Raw genomic sequence first — 18574 nt, 5'->3', positions numbered from 1 at the left:
ATAATAATAATAATAATAATAATAATAAAAATAATAATAATAATTGATGCCTGTCGTTGTGCACCAAAGATAATATTTATAATTCCAACTACAACTATAGATAGCGGCAGTCGGGTCGAACCACAGAGAGGCGATGCAATTATTAGTTGTCTGATTTTAGTCCTAAGGTAACTAGTGAGTGGGGGTTTGATTTGAGTTGATCTATAACTAATGGCAATGAAAAGTGAAATAAACTAAAGAAATATATGAAATCAAATATAAAAGGGGTACTAGGATGGTCGGTTCACTATAGTTTCGGCGGCAGTGATGCGACCATAATTGGCGCATATTTAGCCCCCGAATTACCATTGTTTCTATGCTTTTTAGTGCTTATTTGGGTCATTTCTTATCTTTAGATCTTTGTTTTGCATATTCTTTGAGATTTTGATCCCTTGGTAGGAAAGGAGTAAGAATCTTGCATTTTCATGGCAAAACAAGGCTAAATGGATCATATTCAATGACCAAGCATCAAGGAGAGACAAGACTAGAAGGCCTTTGTACATAGCTAAGTAGAAGATCAATGTTGAGAAAGGATCCTTGAGTCCCCAAGGAAATCCCCAAGGATTCTATGAAGAAAAGGGAAGAAAAGAAGAAGGAATGACGCTGTAGAAGAATCCGAACGGATCATCCACGATCCGTCCGTCCGCCCGCCTCAATCCGAGCGTCCTTACCAGATCCGCTCGGATCCCCCAGCCCAATCCGAGCGTCTTACGCCTTGATCCGCTCGGATCGTCCATGCCCCATCCGTCCGTCTCGACCTCCATCCGCTCGGATCACAAAGACATGGTTTCGTCCTTCAAGTTACAAAATGGAGACGCCCTTCTCTCATTGAATACCAGAGTCTCCTTGCTCAACTTAAAAGTGTAATTACTAGTTTAGCCCTTAGTTAACCCTAATGCATCCTCCCTAATTTTCACTATAAATACCCCATTAGTCTAATTAGAGGAGCATGTTCTTCTAATCAATAATTAGAGTAGTTAATATCAATCAAATCTCTCTTCAATATTGTAATCAAGTATTAATCAAGTTTTAATCCAAGTTTTAGTTCCTTAATCTCTCTCTTGTTCTTACTTTATTTTGGGTAATTGAAGATTATTTGGGTTATTATTGGGAGATTGACAACCTCTCAATCTAGGATTCAAGTACTTCTATTATTCTTGCTTTATTATTGGAATCATTAGTAGGTATAATCTCTTAATCCCTTTTTAATTATTGCTAATTACTTTCATTTATTCATCATGTTTCATTATGTTAGTATGATTGACAACCTTTCTAGCATGATCAATATGATAATGAGTGAGTAGTCTCTTAGCTAGGGTTTAATGGGTGATTAAGGGAAACCAACATGGGGATGATTCATGCTTAAATCAATATGCTTTCATATCTTATTTGCTTGCTTGTTTTGATCTTAATGCATGCACATGTTATGTTTGATGAAATGCTAAGCCTATGAATCCTTGCATTTATTATCATCTACTATCTCTTCAACTTGACTTGTAAGACATAACCCAACTCGAGTCTTGTTAGACCATGCATGTGTTAAGTAGGGAAGATTAAGTCGACTTGTAGGTGTTGTACATTCTAATCGATTCGGCTCGGGACCCAAACTTTCCTAGGATTGTAAGATATAACCCAACTCAATCCATCACAACAATAATTGCTTGCTTATAATTTGAGAACATGTTTGTATGATCATATCCCATGAATCCCCTATGAACCCATGACACCCTAGTGCTTTTAATCAATTATTTACACCCTTATTCCATTTACCTTGTTAGTTTATTTTCATTGCTATTTTAGTTTAGTAACCTTCTACATCAACCCAACTTGTGACACCCCTAGACACCACTAGTAGCAATAGAAATCTTCGTTTTCAATACCCGTCCCTTGGGATCCGACCTTTACTTGCCTCTTTACTAATTTGTAGAGTTGTTTGTGAAGTATAAATTGTGTTTTGTATCGACCATTGACCAACGACCACATTTGCTTAATTTGTGAACTAAATGGCTCCGATCAAAAATGGCGCCGTTGTTGGACGGTGTTTAATTGATTTAAGATTTCTTTTGTTATTTTTAGTTGTGTCTTTTTCACCTTGGGAAGTAAAACTCCTCAAGGTTTGTTCTAATTGTTTTCTAGTTGTTTGATATTTTGCATGTCTAGAAGGTTACAAAGAGATTTGTTACCTTTTGACCGTGAAATCGAAAGAACCTTGACGAATAATAGGAGACTTGTTAGGAGGAATTTGGGAGGTGTTGGTGAAGTTGTCCAACCCACAAGTGAGTTTGTCAATCCTTTCGCAATAGAAGGAGAAGATAACCCATTAAACAATACCACACAAAATCCACCTACAATGCCTAAATTCTCGTCACACTCTATACCCACCGAGGAGGATCTACCAAACGGTACTCCTACCCCACAACATCTTACCGGAAACTTTATTGCCAAGTCCGCCTTCATCCAACTAGTTGAGAGGAGCCAATTCGGGGGCATGCCAAGTGAGGACCCTCATTCTCATATGGAAACATTTTGTGATTATTGTGAAGCTATCTCTCAAACAGGCGTGACTCAAGACCAAATTAGATGGGTCTTATTTCCTTTTTCGTTAATCGGCACCGCGAAGCAATGGTTGAAGGGCCTTGATAAGGCCACTCTTGGAATAGATTCTTGGAAGAAGTTAGCTCTCGCTTTCTACAAAAAATTCTACCCACCGGAAAAGACTAATATGCTAAGAGCTCAAATTACGGGTTTTAAGCAAAGGGATGAAGAATCTTTGTATGAAGCTTGGGAGCGGTTCAAAGGTATTTGTCGCTCATGTCCTCACCATGGACTTAGCAAATGGTTTTTAGTGCAACAATTTTGGAATGGTTTATATGAAGATTCAAGGAACATTCTCAATATGGGATCAAATGGAATGTTCACCGAAGTTGATGACAATCAAACATGGAACAAGATTGAGGAAATGGCGGTCCATAATTCGCAATATAGTAGGCCTCGCAAGGCTACTAGAGGAAAGTATGAAGTGGACACCGTTACTCAATTGGGTGCTCAACTTAGTGCTCACATTGACACTATCAACTTGAAGTTTGAACAAGCTATGGCTAGACTTGAGGAAAGCTCAAAATCATCAAAGCATCATGTCAATGCCTTGACGGCATCCTCATCAATCCCAAGCGGGATATGTGAGAATTGTGGAACCTTAGGTCATTATCAAAGTGAATGTAGGGGAACAACCGAGCAAGTCAATGCTTTCCAAGCTTACAAAAGCGGTACCCCTTATTCAAATTTTTACAATGAAAACACCAAGTTCCATCCAAATCTCTCATACAAGAGCCAAAATGTCCAAAACCCTCAACCAACATACACTCCACCACCCATGAGAAATCAAAATCAAAGACCCTTTTTCAATCAAAACCAAGGTTACCAAAATCAAAATCCATACAATCACCAAAATGACCAAAGTTTTGATGTCCAAAAAGCGGTCCTTCAAATGCAAAAAAAATCAACAAGAATTTTTCACTCAAATGCAAAAAGATAGCCAAGCAAAGGATACCACCATCAACAACATTCTAGCTCACACCAAGATGTTGGAAACACAATTGACCCAACTAGCATCTTCAAGCTCACAAAGACAAAAAGGGCAATTACCACCTCAAAGTAATCCCCTAGACATGAAACGGTTAGTGCCATTCACTTGAGAAGTGGTACAAGATATGAAGCACCAAAGGAGCAAGTTGAGGATGAAGTTGTGAGAGCTAGTGAGAATGAAGTTGTGGTGCAAAGTCCCAAAGAAGGGGAATCATCAAAAGAAGAAAATTCAAAGAAAAATGAAGACAAAGCCAAAGAAAAGGAGCCCATTGTGATTAGACTTCCTTTTCCAAGTCGTCAAGCCAAGCCCAAATTTGATGATCAACTTGGAAAGTTCATGGAAATTGTGAAGAACTTAGAAGTCTCAATTCCTTTCACGGAATTAATCAATCACGTTCCGGCCTATGCGAAATACATGAAGGATATTCTCACAAAGAAGAAGTCGATCCGGAAACTTGAGACTATCGCCTTCACTAAGGTGAGTAGTGCCATACTTCAAGGGAGTTCACCTCCAAAGTTAAAGGATCCTGGAAGCTTCTCAATACCGTGTACCATTGGCGACACAACGATCAACAAAGCCTTATGTGATCTAGGGGCTAGTGTGAGTGTCATGCCGTACTCGGTAAGTAAAAGGTTGGGAATGGGAGAGCTTAAATGTACCAATATCACACTTCAAATGGCCGATAGATCGACGAAGACACCGCTAGGGATATGGGAAGATGTCCCCGTGCGAATTGGGAAGTTTTTCATCCCGGTGGACTTTGTCATTGTTGATATGGAGGAAGATTCCAACATTCCAATCATCTTAGGAAGACCTTTCCTACACACCGCGGGTGCGGTGATTGATGTGAAACATGGAGAGCTCACTCTAGAAGTGGGAGATGAAAGCATAACTTTTAATCTTGACAAGACCATGAGAGCTCCTCGTTTGCATGAGCCATGTTTCATGATTGATCACTATAGCTAGGAAAGATGAAAAGAAGAAATCGGAACTCCAATGGAGGAAGAAAGTTGAAGATGCTCCATTCAAAGAGCAAGTGAATTGTGACAAGAAGAGCTTGCAAAGCTCATCAAAATCAACCAAGGAAGAAGAAGATGGCCTCATTAGCCAAAAGAAGAATTTGGGAGAGTTGTCTCCATCCAAGCAAGAGATTTTCAATGATCAACTCAATGAAGTTTGTGGTCTTTGGGACGACGAATTTGAAGGGATCTTTAATCCCTACATTGGGCATGCCATCGATCATGATCAACAACAAGGGCCACGGTCTATTGAGGACCTCTACCACAACAATGAACAAGCTTTTAATTACTTCTTCGAGGTGTTGAGCAACATCAACAACACCTTGAACATGCCTCCTTGACATCTCATCAAGAATGAGAGTTTGGTGGAGTCCTCCTTAAACCACCACTTGTAAATATTTCTAACTCCCTAACTTACATTTAATTTTTGCATTGCATTTTTGTCATTTTTGGATTTTATTTACCTTGATCAAAATAATTGTCATGAAAAGAGAGAAGTGAGGGAGGGACTAATGATTTTAATTGATGTGTAGTGATTTACCTTAGTGTGGGGATGGCAATTGCCTAGGCTATTCACGCCTTAGTAGTGCCCCCACAATGAAGAGCACAAGATTTGAAAGAAAGAAAGAATGTTAAGGAAAGGGTTTGCGCAAGGATCCGTGTAATCAAGGAAGAATCCGAGCGGATTTTGGAAAATCCGCCCGTCTGCAGAGGATCCGAGCGTCCGGCTCGAAGACGCCCGTCTTGGGGTGTGCAAAAAGTGAAGAATTCTGTCATTTAAGGAATCCGAGCGGATTTCTGGAAAGACGCCCGTCTCCCAGGATCCGTCCGTCTCTGGTAAAATCCGCCCGTCTTGAAGCTGAAGAAAAACAAGAAAAATCTCTGGATGAGAATCCGTCCGGATTTCCCAAGAGACGCCCGTCCCTCAATAAAAATCCGTCCGGATTTCCCAAGAGACGCCCGTCCCTCAATAAAAATCCGAGCGGATTTCCCCAGGAGACGCCCGTCTTTAGGCGGGATTTTTAAAATTTGAAGCTTGAAAATCCGAGCGGATTGCGCCTAATCCGCACGGATCGTGCCTGCATCTTCGAGATTTTCGTTTCTTTAAATACCCCCCCCCCACCTTCATTCATTCATTCACTCATTCATAAACACTACCCATAACACCAAAACCCTCATCCTCTCCATCTCAAACACAAAAACCCTCAACAAAATCACCAAAACAAAATCAAACCATCCTTCAAACATCAAATTAATCACTCCATCTCCAAAACAAAATCAAAACCAAGCACAAAATCTTCACCTTTGAATTGATTTTTGTTCTCATAAAGGCAAAGCCTTTCACTTTCAAAATCAATTTGGGCATTCTACAAATTGAAGATTTTTGATTCTCTACTTGGTTTGTTCATCAAATGGCAAGAACAAAGGGAGCAACAAAAGCAACAAAGGCACCAAAGGCAAAGGCTCTCTCTCAAAGGCAAAAAGCTCTACAAACAAAGAAAGCTTTGGCAATGGTGGTGTCAACACCAAGCTTGGTAGTGGAACAACCTCAACAAATTTCTATGGAAGCATCACCTTCTACTCCGGTAATTAATCAACTCTTGCATTATCCGGAGGTAACTTTCATTTCCGATGACCATAGAAATTCATTTGTCAAGTTTGCTATGAAACAAATTCAATCCACCAAGTTCATATGTGAAAAAACCTTAGAGAAGCTAGGTGTCCTTGAACAAACAAGAGTCTTTTTCAATGCCATGGGTTTAAAGAAATTGTTTGAAATGAAAGAAGTAACATACCCCTCCCTTGTCTTGGAATTCTTAAGTTCCTTGAAAGTGACAAAAGTTGAGAATAGGGAAAATATTGAGTTTCGTCTAGCTAACACTAGTAGACGCATTTCCTTTCCTAATTGGGTGCAATTTTGGGTCTTAGTGATGAACATAAATTCTATAAGCAATATGGGAAGTACGATCCCGCGCCTCTTTGGGAGGCAATCTCCGGGAAGAAATATGAAGATTTTCATGCTTGTCGTGCTCTCTTGGTCCATCATCCGGGCATAAGAATATGGCACAAAGTTGTGGGAAATACCATAATTGCTAGAAGAGACACCAATCATTTCACGGGACTCGATTTTATTCTCCTTGAATCAACTTTGAATATTGGAAGAATTCACACCAAGCCTTACAATTGTTTGAGGCTATTGGTTGATAGATGGCTTCATGTAGATAGTGGGAAGAAGGGTCAAACCGTAATTGTTAATGGCGGCCTTGTCACGGTCCTAGCCAAGCACTTTGATCCTAATTTCAATAAGGATAGCAAGTACAAGGCTAAGGATGGTGGCCATCTCATTGATATGTCCATCTTGATTAACAAGTTCAAATGGGTTGTTCACAATTCCCTTGATACCAAGTATGGGTGGCTTACTAGTGAGGCTCGTTCATTCACTTTGCCCGCAAAGATTTGCCGTCTTAGTGTCCACCGGACCAACTATTTACTTTCCCTAACCAAAGAAGCCGAGTACATCATTCAACAACAAAAGGGTGACCATGAGGCCCCCTCCTCTTCCATTATCATACCACCTTACCCCTATGACTATGAAGAGTTTACGCCGGAAGGAATTGAAATTGGGAAAGACTATGTAACTCTTCTTATGAGAGCCATGCACAAGCAAGCTTATGAAGACCGGAAGAATGCATATCTAGCTCAATATCCTCCCCTCCTACATTTAGCTAGGCAAGGACTCCTTGATCCATCTTGTCCTTTGCCTAGTTGGGCGGATAGAGAAGCTTTGTTCCCGGGTGCATCAAGGGATGTGGTGGAAGATAATGAGGTTGTTGGAAATGATGAGGAGATTGATGATAACATTGAGGAAGAAGCAAGTGGAGATGATGAAGAAGGAGAAGATGGTGAAGATGATGATGAGGAAAGCAATGAAGAAAGTGCCAAGGAAAGTGGCAATGAGACCACTTCTCATGAGGGAAGTGGTGATGATAGTAGTATGATGGAAGACTAGCCTTGGAGATTCCTACTCTCCCACGGTTTGTCTATATCTCTTTGTATTTTATTCTCATTTTGATCATTGGTTAGTTTAGTCCTAGCAACATCAAAGGACTCACACCTCGGTTCCTTTGAGGTGTTCTTTTTTGTTCCCATTTTTGAAAATCCAAAATGACAATCTAGTCTCATGCATAGCATAGCATGTGCACGAACTCCCCCATACTTTGACATTAGCAATAGTGTCTTGCTTGGTTTGGGGAAGTTGATGCATACGCAACGGGAGGTAATTTAAATTATCCTCTCCGTCATAACAAAACAACATGCATCATGTAGTGTAGTTTAGTGTAGAATTGCATTTAATATAGAAAATCATGCATCACTCTTGCATAATTTCCATCATTTTGGCCATTGAGGACAATGCCCATATTAGTGTGGGGATGGGAATTCTAACACTTAACTTTTATTCAAAAACCATAAAAATTGAAAAATTTCAAAAATCATAAAAATTTGAAAATTGAAAAAAACCAAAAACAAGTTCATTTCCTTTGTATATATAGTCTTGTATATATTGTGTTTGTTCATCCTTTTTCACTTTGATTGACTACGCCACATCCGAGACATGAGGATATTGAAGACCGCATGGTATGATCTTTTCAATCTCCTTTTTCCTCTTTATGTTAATGACTATGTGGCTTTATTTTGATTGATGCGGTAAAAACAATGTGAACTTAGGATTTGCATTTAGTTTATATGTCATGCTAGTTGGTAGAATCACTTGCATTAGGATGTTTATATTAGTTGCATCATGGCATGTAGTTGCATGTTAGAAATGTTTTGAAAAAATGCCTATTTTGGAACTTTGACAAGAGCAACTAAGCCATTATAAATACTTGTTCAACTCAAGACTTTGCCTACTAGAATGGTTGTAAAACACCCTAGATAGTGTCATACTAGTGTCTTTTGACCCATGACCCAAGGCCTAGTCAAGAGTTTGCATGTGAGTCACCTATCCAACCCCGTGATGCGATATGGACTTGGTTAACTTGTCTAGGTGACCTTGTTTGACCTTGTGGTAAGGCAACCCAAAAATATTTTCTATCAATAAGCTTGAAGTGCTCATCTCAAACAAATTTTGTCATGTGGAAGTAATGTAATGCCAAGGAAACCTCAAGCGTTATGAATTGTTGAATGTTGAGAATTTTTAAGTTGTTTTGATGGAGGTTTACCACTTCGATGTGCTTTGGTGTGGGATCCATTGAATTGGGCCCCCATACGGTTGTGAATTCGGCCGCCCAGAGACAGAGTGACTTCACCCCAAAAAGCTATTGTCTAGAGGTTAACCGGTTGCCTAATAAGCGATTGGCGAAAGCAAAGGACACTAGCCCGGAAGGGACAAACCCCATCTTAAATTTTTGAAATGTGAAAGTGAAATGAGGACAATTTTGAAATACTAGTCATATCCAACCATTGTGAATAAAGATTTGAGCATTTCATTCCCAAAAAGCCTTTTTGTCAAGCCACTTGGTCGAGCTTGGGACGATCCATGACCTTTACTTTTGTAGAGAATTCGAGACTTGTCATGTCATATGCCACTAGCATCATAGGGATCATCATTCCACCACCATCCGATCGCTCTTGACGAAAGCATTTGGAAATTGAGGACGAAAGTAGTCTAGTTTAACACCATTTGGAGGTGATTTAGTGCCATCCTCTTAGACTTAGTAATTTGTTGAACTAGTATTTGTGAAGGATTACATGCTCTTAAATTTGTTCCTCTTTAGTGCCTCCGCCACTTGATGAGGGAGTGGCTATTCTTTTGTAGATGCATCCATTATGTGATTTTTATGTGCTTAATGTTTGGATGTGTCGCCATTTTGGCAAGACCCACCTTGCCTTGCAAGAAGGCATCCTACCTCATGGTTGTCTTGTTGTGAGTTGAAGGGGCGGAGTGAGACCCGCTAATTGTCTCATATCGGCTATTATTATTAGGTTAGGTTAGTATTGGTCCTAGTCTTTGTCACCTCTTTACTCGGGACGAGCAAAGGTTCGGTTTGGGGATATTTGATGCGACCATAATTGGCGCATATTTAGCCCCCGAATTACCATTGTTTCTATGCTTTTTAGTGCTTATTTGGGTCATTTCTTATCTTTAGATCTTTGTTTTGCATATTCTTTGAGATTTTGATCCCTTGGTAGGAAAGGAGTAAGAATCTTGCATTTTCATGGCAAAACAAGGCTAAATGGATCATATTCAATGACCAAGCATCAAGGAGAGACAAGACTAGAAGGCCTTTGTACATAGCTAAGTAGAAGATCAATGTTGAGAAAGGATCCTTGAGTCCCCAAGGAAATCCCCAAGGATTCTATGAAGAAAAGGGAAGAAAAGAAGAAGGAATGACGCTGTAGAAGAATCCGAACGGATCATCCACGATCCGTCCGTCCGCCCAGCTCAATCCGAGCGTCCTTACCCAGGATCCGCTCGGATCCCCCAGGCCCAATCCGAGCGTCTTACGCCTTGATCCGCTCGGATCGTCCATGCCCCATCCGTCCGTCTCGACCTCCATCCGCTCGGATCACAAAGACAAAGATGGTTTCGTCCTTCAAGTTACAAAATGGAGACGCCCTTCTCTCATTGAATACCGGAGTCTCCTTGCTCAACTTAAAAAGTGTAATTACTAGTTTAGCCCTTAGTTAACCCTAATGCATCCTCCCTAATTTTCACTATAAATACCCCATTAGTCTAATTAGAGGAGCATGTTCTTCTAATCAATAATTAGAGTAGTTAATATCAATCAAATCTCTCTTCAATATTGTAATCAAGTATTAATCAAGTTTTAATCCAAGTTTTAGTTCCTTAATCTCTCTCTTGTTCTTACTTTATTTTGGGTAATTGAAGATTATTTGGGTTATTATTGGGAGATTGACAACCTCTCAATCTAGGATTCAAGTACTTCTATTATTCTTGCTTTATTATTGGAATCATTAGTAGGTATAATCTCTTAATCCCTTTTTAATTATTGCTAATTACTTTCATTTATTCATCATGTTTCATTATGTTAGTATGATTGACAACCTTTCTAGCATGATCAATATGATAATGAGTGAGTAGTCTCTTAGCTAGGGTTTAATGGGTGATTAAGGGAAACCAACATGGGGATGATTCATGCTTAAATCAATATGCTTTCATATCTTATTTGCTTGCTTGTTTTGATCTTAATGCATGCACATGTTATGTTTGATGAAATGCTAAGCCTATGAATCCTTGCATTTATTATCATCTACTATCTCTTCAACTTGACTTGTAAGACATAACCCAACTCGAGTCTTGTTAGACCATGCATGTGTTAAGTAGGGAAGATTAAGTCGACTTGTAGGTGTTGTACAATCCAAGAGATTCGGCTCCGGGACCCAAACTTTCCTAGGATTGTAAGATATAACCCAACTCAATCCATCACAACAATAATTGCTTGCTTATAATTTGAGAACATGTTTGTATGATCATATCCCATGAATCCCCTATGAACCCATGACACCCTAGTGCTTTTAATCAATTATTTACACCCTTATTCCATTTACCTTGTTAGTTTATTTTCATTGCTATTTTAGTTTAGTAACCTTCTATATCAACCCAACTTGTGACACCCCTAGACACCACTAGTAGCAATAGAAATCTTCGTTTTCAATACCCGTCCCTTGGGATCCGACCTTTACTTGCCTCTTTACTAATTTGTAGAGTTGTTTGTGAAGTATAAATTGTGTTTTGTATCGACCATTGACCAACGACCACATTTGCTTAATTTGTGAACTAAATGGCTCCGATCAGGCAGCATACTAAGTAGGTCTAAAACAATCACGTGAGACGGGAAAATAAGAAGTCCTCTCGGTCCATTCTTACAGGTAGCATCTTTCGATCTCGCTACAAGTCCCTAATATCACTAATGCTAACTTTCGTCCTGAAAAGTGACTAAAATGTCTAAATTAACTTATCTTTCGACCTCATTAATCTAGTCGTCTTAATTAGGTAGTCTATTTCCCTCCCCTATCTTTCCATCTTATTGGGTCGGTCAAATACTAAGCATTTAACTAGTCGCATGCATTCGATTCGTCAAATATGGAAATTAAATTAATTAAAACGAAGAAAATCTCACGTGGCCAGTCGATCGACTAGGGTGTGCGGTCGATCGACCGTGGCGCGATTCAGGTCACTGTTCTAATGCCGCCTACTTCTACAGTTTCCCTACATCCTAGCACAGGGTATTTAGCTACTCATGACTATGATGAAAACAACAATAAAATTTACGAATAAAACTACTGAATTCATGCTTGAAATAATTAAACAAACAGATAACATAAAACGATAATTTCGGCTTCGGGAAACTAATCTAGCAATTCTATCTATGAACAAATAAAGTGATAAAACTGAATAATAGAACAAAGAAATACCGTAAGAATCAGGAGTAAGGAATTGCAGAACAAAGATCCAAAAACGAATGCAAAAGTAAATTGTATTGAATACGAAACAATCTTTCGAACCCTAATTTCTGATGATAAAACTCGATTAAAGCTTGATAAAAACTAGATGATTATTCTGAATAACCTAGGTTACGTTATATAGAATATCGCGTAACTCTATTCTCAAAACCTAAAACACAATGGGCTTCCTATTCCTCAATCTCTTAATTCACGCAGATTAGCGGCTTGGTCGATCGACCACTGTGACCGGTCGATCGACTGGACTGCAATGCACAGGAGTTCCTGTATGTCGTGCTCTGGTCGATCAACCATGAAGGCCAATCGATCGACTGCTTTAGCTGATAGTCCGCTTCTAAATTCTCCATAAAGTTGTCTTTCAGGCCTCGAAATGCGCACCAAGCTCGTTCCTTGAGTAAATACTTCACGTCACATGTAATGCAAAGTACTTGAGGACGGATTTAGCTTGATTTCCGCTGGATTCTTCACATTTCTACAATAATGTACAAAAACACGAAAGTAGACGGAAATAGGGAGAATAGTAGCATAAACTACATAAATGAGCTCTGAAATGCGTGTAAAATGAGGTGTAAAACATCATATTTAGGACACGCATCAAACTTCCCCAAACCAAACCCCTGCTTGTCCCCAAGCAAGAACAAGACTCGATCCTAAAACCTAATGGAACGAGTTCAATCTCAGAGCGAATTGCAAAATGTATAGCCTAAACCAATTTAATGCAATAACTAACAATCAATTAGCAATATGAATCATGCAAACGAGTTATGAATGTCGTTAAAAGTTGTTGAACCGTCAACTGTAGAGACTTATCAATTTGGACTCTCACGGGTCGCTCATATCACACATAAGCACAGGTGAATAATGTAAAGATGGAAAGAATTCATTTTGTAGTGACACTCACCTAACTACGACCTATAAGAACATGCCTGCAATCTAATATGAAAATGATCTCTACAACCATACATATGCATTCCAACCAAACAAATGACCATGACACATGCCGAGGTAAATATGGATATGTGAGGCAATGGGTAAGAAGAGGCAAAACATTTATGGGAATGTGGAGGTATAGGTGATCAAGCTAGTACTTAAACAGAACCATATGACAACATCCAACTTCTTGCTCAAAATTTCAATCGAAACGGTGCTAATTATCAAGCACAAATATCGCAACCTCCATAATAATCAATCAACTCCCCATAAGGTACAAATGCAACATGGGAGCAAAAATCGCCATTTAATAAGGACTTTGAATCATGCGAATTGATTTTTTTTTCTTCTTCATCGGGCTTCAATCGATCGACCAATGAGGCCAGTCGATCGACCGCCCTCTACAGTACACATGCGTTTCTTTTTTTTTTTTCTTTTCGAATCATTATTCTTTCTTTTTTTTTCTTTCTTTTCTATTTTCTTTCAACTTTTCTTTCCTTTTCCATCTTCCCAACAACATCTCAAGACGAGCATTAGCTACCAAAAACAAAGTAACAATCCCAAGAACATAAACTACTATCTTGACAAGGGCAGGCTAATTGTAGGATGTAGTTAACGGGACAAAAAGGCTATTTTTGGCAGTGTGGAGCTTATGGGCAAAATGAATAAAGGAAAACCTCTTCCACATGTGTCAACAAACCACAAACCGAATGCATACAGGTATTAAGCAGATTAAGTTCATATTTATGCATATTAATGTAACATGTCTCATAAGGAGAAACTACTCACAATCCTAGATAAACTGGTCATGAATGACACCAGTTATAAGCTCTAAACCTCAGAAAATGATGTAGTTTGCCAAAAATCCAAGTCAAGTCTAAAGTTCAGCAAGAAATTTAACGAAAACTCGTAGACTATGCATATATGATTCTACTAATAACATGTCAATTTAGCAAGGCTTAGGCATAAAAAGATGCAAATGCAATGTCATCATTGAAATACTACCGTTCCGACTCGACCTACATGCTAAAATAAAAGTGCAATTTTTTTGAATTTTTGAAATTTTTCAATTTTTTTGTTTTTGAATTTTTGTATATATAAGAGAAATGAAATAGACAATGCAAACTGAAATGCAATAAACGTGAAACAGAAATGTAATAAAACATGTGAATGCAATACAAAACCCTTCCCCAAACCAAATCACACAATGTCCCCATTGTGCAAAATCATGTAATGAAAATAGAAAAGGAAATGGGATTTTGCGATAAATTAATTAAATAAGACAGGAAGTAAAGACTCGGAAACTCACAAGACTTTAAGCGCAGCAAAAGGAAACCTCCCCAAACCAGCGTGAGCTAGGAGGTTTCAGTAGCCAGCAGTGCTACCAATAAGTACCTGAAAAGACAAACAAAACCATGCATAAAACCAAGAAAGCAAAGTTGAAGCGGTAATTATGTGCAAAAATAAAAAAAAAACGGAAGAAAAAAGAATTATGTCGGAGAAAAAAGTGGAGAGAAAACTCCCTCAACTCCGCAAATTGACCAAACACAGCAGGGGAATAATCGAAAACAGGTACATCAGCGGGCAACGGTCGATCGACCACCTCACCCAGTCGATCGACCAGGATGTCAGGAACAGAAGCTCGTGGAACTGTGCGGCCAGTCGATCGACCATACAGACCAGTCGATCGACTGGAATAGCTGCTGTAACTGTTTGATTTCTTCGAATTAGCTCAATAACTTGAGCTAATATGGTCTATATACCTGTAAAATCACATAATAACGCGCCCAAAATTGCGCAAAACCCAAAGTAACGGACTAAAAGTCTTTAAATCCTAAGCAAACATAAATAAAAGTGAAGTCTCGCGCACACAAAAGCAATAAAAAGGAGTTCAACAAAAGCAATAAAATGAAAGTTTTTGAAAACGCATTTGATCAACTAATAGTTGATCAAGAACGGCCACGGAATGGCCCACTTGCTCGGCTTCTGGCTACAAGAAGTAGCCTCTACAGTGCTCATCTCCTCAGCTGCACTCTTCTCAACTCCAACATCCGCAGAACTGAACGGATCAACAGCTTCAACATCTTCCCAAGAAATGACCTCTTCTGGCTCATCAAAGTCCAAGTCGGACTCCCTCACTTTGACTGGCTCCTCATCAGGCTCCTCATCTGTGCCATAGCTAAGACATCCTAAGCCGCCTCTTGAAACGATTGGCTCCTTCACAGCTGGAGCAACATGCGGCTCTTCCTTCCCCAAACCAGATCCTGCAATATCCAAAACAGAAAAATCTTCCTCCAATTCGCTCCCAATCTGGGGCGGAGGTGTTGCAACAGGAATAGGTCTAGAGATAGGCATATCAGAAAGCACAAAATAGGATTTCTTTTCAGAAACCGTATTACAAGTGACTGGCCACATGGGGTCTTTCTTCTTAGCTGTCTGGGCAAAGACGATAGAATGTTTCCCCACCTTAAAGGTCAAAGTCCCTGAACCAACATCTATAACTGCACCAGCAGTGTGCAGAAATGGTCTACCCAATATGATATGAATGTGGGCATCCTCGGGCATATCTAGTACAACGAAGTCAACAGGGAAAAAAAGCTTTCCTATTTGCACAGGAATGTCCTCTAAGACTCCTATAGGCTGGACCGCAGAACGATCAGCCATCTGTACTGTCATGTTGGTAACTGCGAACCTAGTCAGTTTCAACTTCCTAGCAAGACTCAAAGGCATAACGCTAATGCTAGCTCCTAGGTCACACAAGGCCTTTTCAATAGAAAAGGTGCCAATATTACAAGGAACGGAAAAACTACCTGGGTCTTCTAGTTTGTGAGGTGTAGTATGAGTCAAATAAGAGCATGACTCCTCAGTTAGTGCGACAGAATGCACAGTTTCAAGTGACTTCTTTTTAGACAAAAGTTGCTTCATAAATTTCATGTAAGCAGACACTTGATTAACTAATTCAAGAAAAGGAACTTGTACGTTTAAGCTACGAATAACATTTTCAAATTTATTAAATGATACATGTTCCTTTGTCGGCACTAATCTCTCTGGATAGGGGGCTGTAAGAAGTAACTTAGCCCTCTCCTCTAGGTCTCTCATGCCGGCATCGGTGGACTTAGGCTGAAAATCCACTACCTTGTCTTGGTTGTAGCTCGACCCTTATTCAGACCGTCTCAAAATGAACCATTAATCGTCATCGGGTCATACTTCGGAACCGGAACAGACCCATCAGCATTTGGGTCTTGCCTCAATATTTTCGGAGTAGTCGTACCCCGAAACAAGTGATCCCTCAAGTTATTAGGCATTGGAGGACGAAAAGACTCACCCTCAGCAGCGTCGTCAGTCGATCGACCATGTTGGTCAGTCGATCGACTAACTTCTACAGGAACAGTAGCTGTATCTTTTCGCGGACTGGTCGATCGACTGGGTATGTCAGTCGATCGACTGACATACCTGCTGATCGTCTTTTTCTTGCTATTGTTCGTCACTGCCTTCTTCTTACTTGGTTCCGCCTCATCTTTCTCAGTGGCTTCCTCGACCATAGAGGGCCCATCAAGGGTAGACCCACTCCTCAAGGTAATAGCATTAAGGGTCTCCTTTTGATCAGTCTGTGTCGGTAAATGTCCCGGAGCTCGAGTTGTATTCTTGCTTGCCAATTGAGCAATTTGGCTCTCCAACATCTTCATCCCGGCCTCTCTAGCTTGAGACTCTTTCAGCAACAAGTTTTTCAATTCATTGAAATCGAACTTTGGGATTGTTCTTTCTTCGAGGGACATACGGAGGCTTTTGATATGGTCATTCTTTGCTTATGAGGGGACACATAATTTTCTTTATTCTTTCTTTTTGTGGAGGTGGAGTTGGATTTAGGACATTTTGGCTACTCCACCTTAAATTCGGATGGACATTCGGCTCATAATAAGTGTTTGTCTGCCTATAATGTTGAAAGGCAGCACAAGACTCATAGGGATTAGGACAGTTGTCTGAAACATGTCCTTCTCCTCCACATCTCTTGCAGACGAAAGGACCGTCTGAAACAACATTCACATGATATATCCCTCCTTTTGAAGCTCCTACCAACTCATACTTATCAAATCTCGTTGTAAGAGCCTCTAATGCAGCTACAGAAGGGGATTCAGCACTCCTCCTTTGATTTCCCCTGGAATTTCCATACTCAGCTTTATGGGTGGCCAAATCATCAATAATCTTCCATCCCTTAGTCTCTCCAACATTCTCCTGGAATCTGCCACTGGCTGCAGCATCCTGGATAGCTCTCTGATCGTCATAGAGGCCATTATAAAACTGATTGCATAAGCTCCACTTCTCAAACCCATGGTGCGGAATAGTTCGCACCAGCTTCTTGAAACGGACCCATGCCTCATGAAAATTCTCATCAGGACCCTGTTTAAAGCTCGTGATCTGAGCTCTGATGGCATTGGTCTTCGAGGCAGAGAAATATTTCTTATAGAATGCCAAGGCCAGCGAATTCCAATCAGTGATCCCATTAGCAGCTCGATCCAGGTCTCTGTACCACTCCTTTGCAGCATCACGAAGAGAGAATATGAACATTGTTTCCTTCACCTGGTCCTGGGTCACACCAGTTGGTGGGGGTATGGAACAGCAATAATCAATGAATGTCTCCATATGTTTGGCTGCATCTTCATTTGCAGCTCCCCCGAATTGGTTTCTCTCAACCAAGTTGATATAGGACGGCTTTGGCTCGAATTTTCTGTCCGTCCCTGGTAATGTGAATCCCTTATAGAGATTCTCAGCTGTCGGCTCAGAGTGACTAGCTATACTTGCTTCTTCAGCCATGTCTGGAGATGTGACGGTCTCAGCTGAAGAAGTGGAAACAGGAGATGAAGGTGGATCCTCCTCAAATAAAGCGTTCTAGTAGTAACTAGACAGAGTACTCAGCTCTTCCTCTGTCGGCAATACCCTAGATGATCGTCTCAACTCACGCAAAGTCTTCTCAATCTCAGGATTGAATGGTAGTAATTCACCACCCTGTGACCTGCGCATAAGAAGAAACTACAAGTAGAATATAAGAAGAGTTTAAGGAACAGTTGTCCCTTAAACTAGAAAAAGGCTAAAAATAAACAACTAATAATTTTAAACAATTGCCTCCCCGGCAACGGCGCCAAAATTTGATACCCGTCGTAAGGTGTCAAAAATAATATTTATAATTCCGACTACAACTATAGATAGCGGTAGCAGGGTCGAACCACAGAGAGGCGGGGGAATTCTAGTTGTCTTTATATTTTAGTTTAAGGTGAGGGGGGTTTTGATTGAGTAATAACTAATGCAAATAAAAATAGAAAAGCAATAAAGGAAATGATGTAAACAGATAATAAAGAGAAGCTAGGATGATCGGGTCACTACAGCTACGATGGCACATAAGTCTAGATAAGTCTCGAAATACGGTCGCGGATGATGGGTATGGCAAGTCCTCTCGGTCCAAGTCAACTAATAGCCCCTCTCGGTCTATGCTATTAGTCCCTAGGTGTCACCAATGCTA

At 40.1% G+C, this 18574-nt stretch overlaps 2 non-coding genes across 2 annotated transcripts; one reads left to right on the top strand and one right to left on the bottom strand.

The window, feature by feature from the left end:
- Nucleotides 1-2761: 2761 nt before the first annotated feature.
- On the bottom strand, nucleotides 2762-2868 carry LOC141593508 (small nucleolar RNA R71). Its single transcript, XR_012521587.1, has one exon. It is a non-coding gene; the product is annotated as a small nucleolar RNA R71 (small nucleolar RNA).
- Nucleotides 2869-17383: 14515 nt separating this feature from the next.
- On the top strand, nucleotides 17384-17490 carry LOC141593224 (small nucleolar RNA R71). Its single transcript, XR_012521326.1, has one exon. It is a non-coding gene; the product is annotated as a small nucleolar RNA R71 (small nucleolar RNA).
- The last annotated feature ends 1084 nt before the right edge of the window (nucleotides 17491-18574 follow it).

Source organism: Silene latifolia, chromosome 7 (assembly GCF_048544455.1).
Source record: "Silene latifolia isolate original U9 population chromosome 7, ASM4854445v1, whole genome shotgun sequence".
Classification (NCBI taxonomy): Eukaryota; Viridiplantae; Streptophyta; class Magnoliopsida; order Caryophyllales; family Caryophyllaceae; genus Silene; species Silene latifolia.
This window is presented reverse-complemented; position numbering and strand designations above follow the sequence as displayed.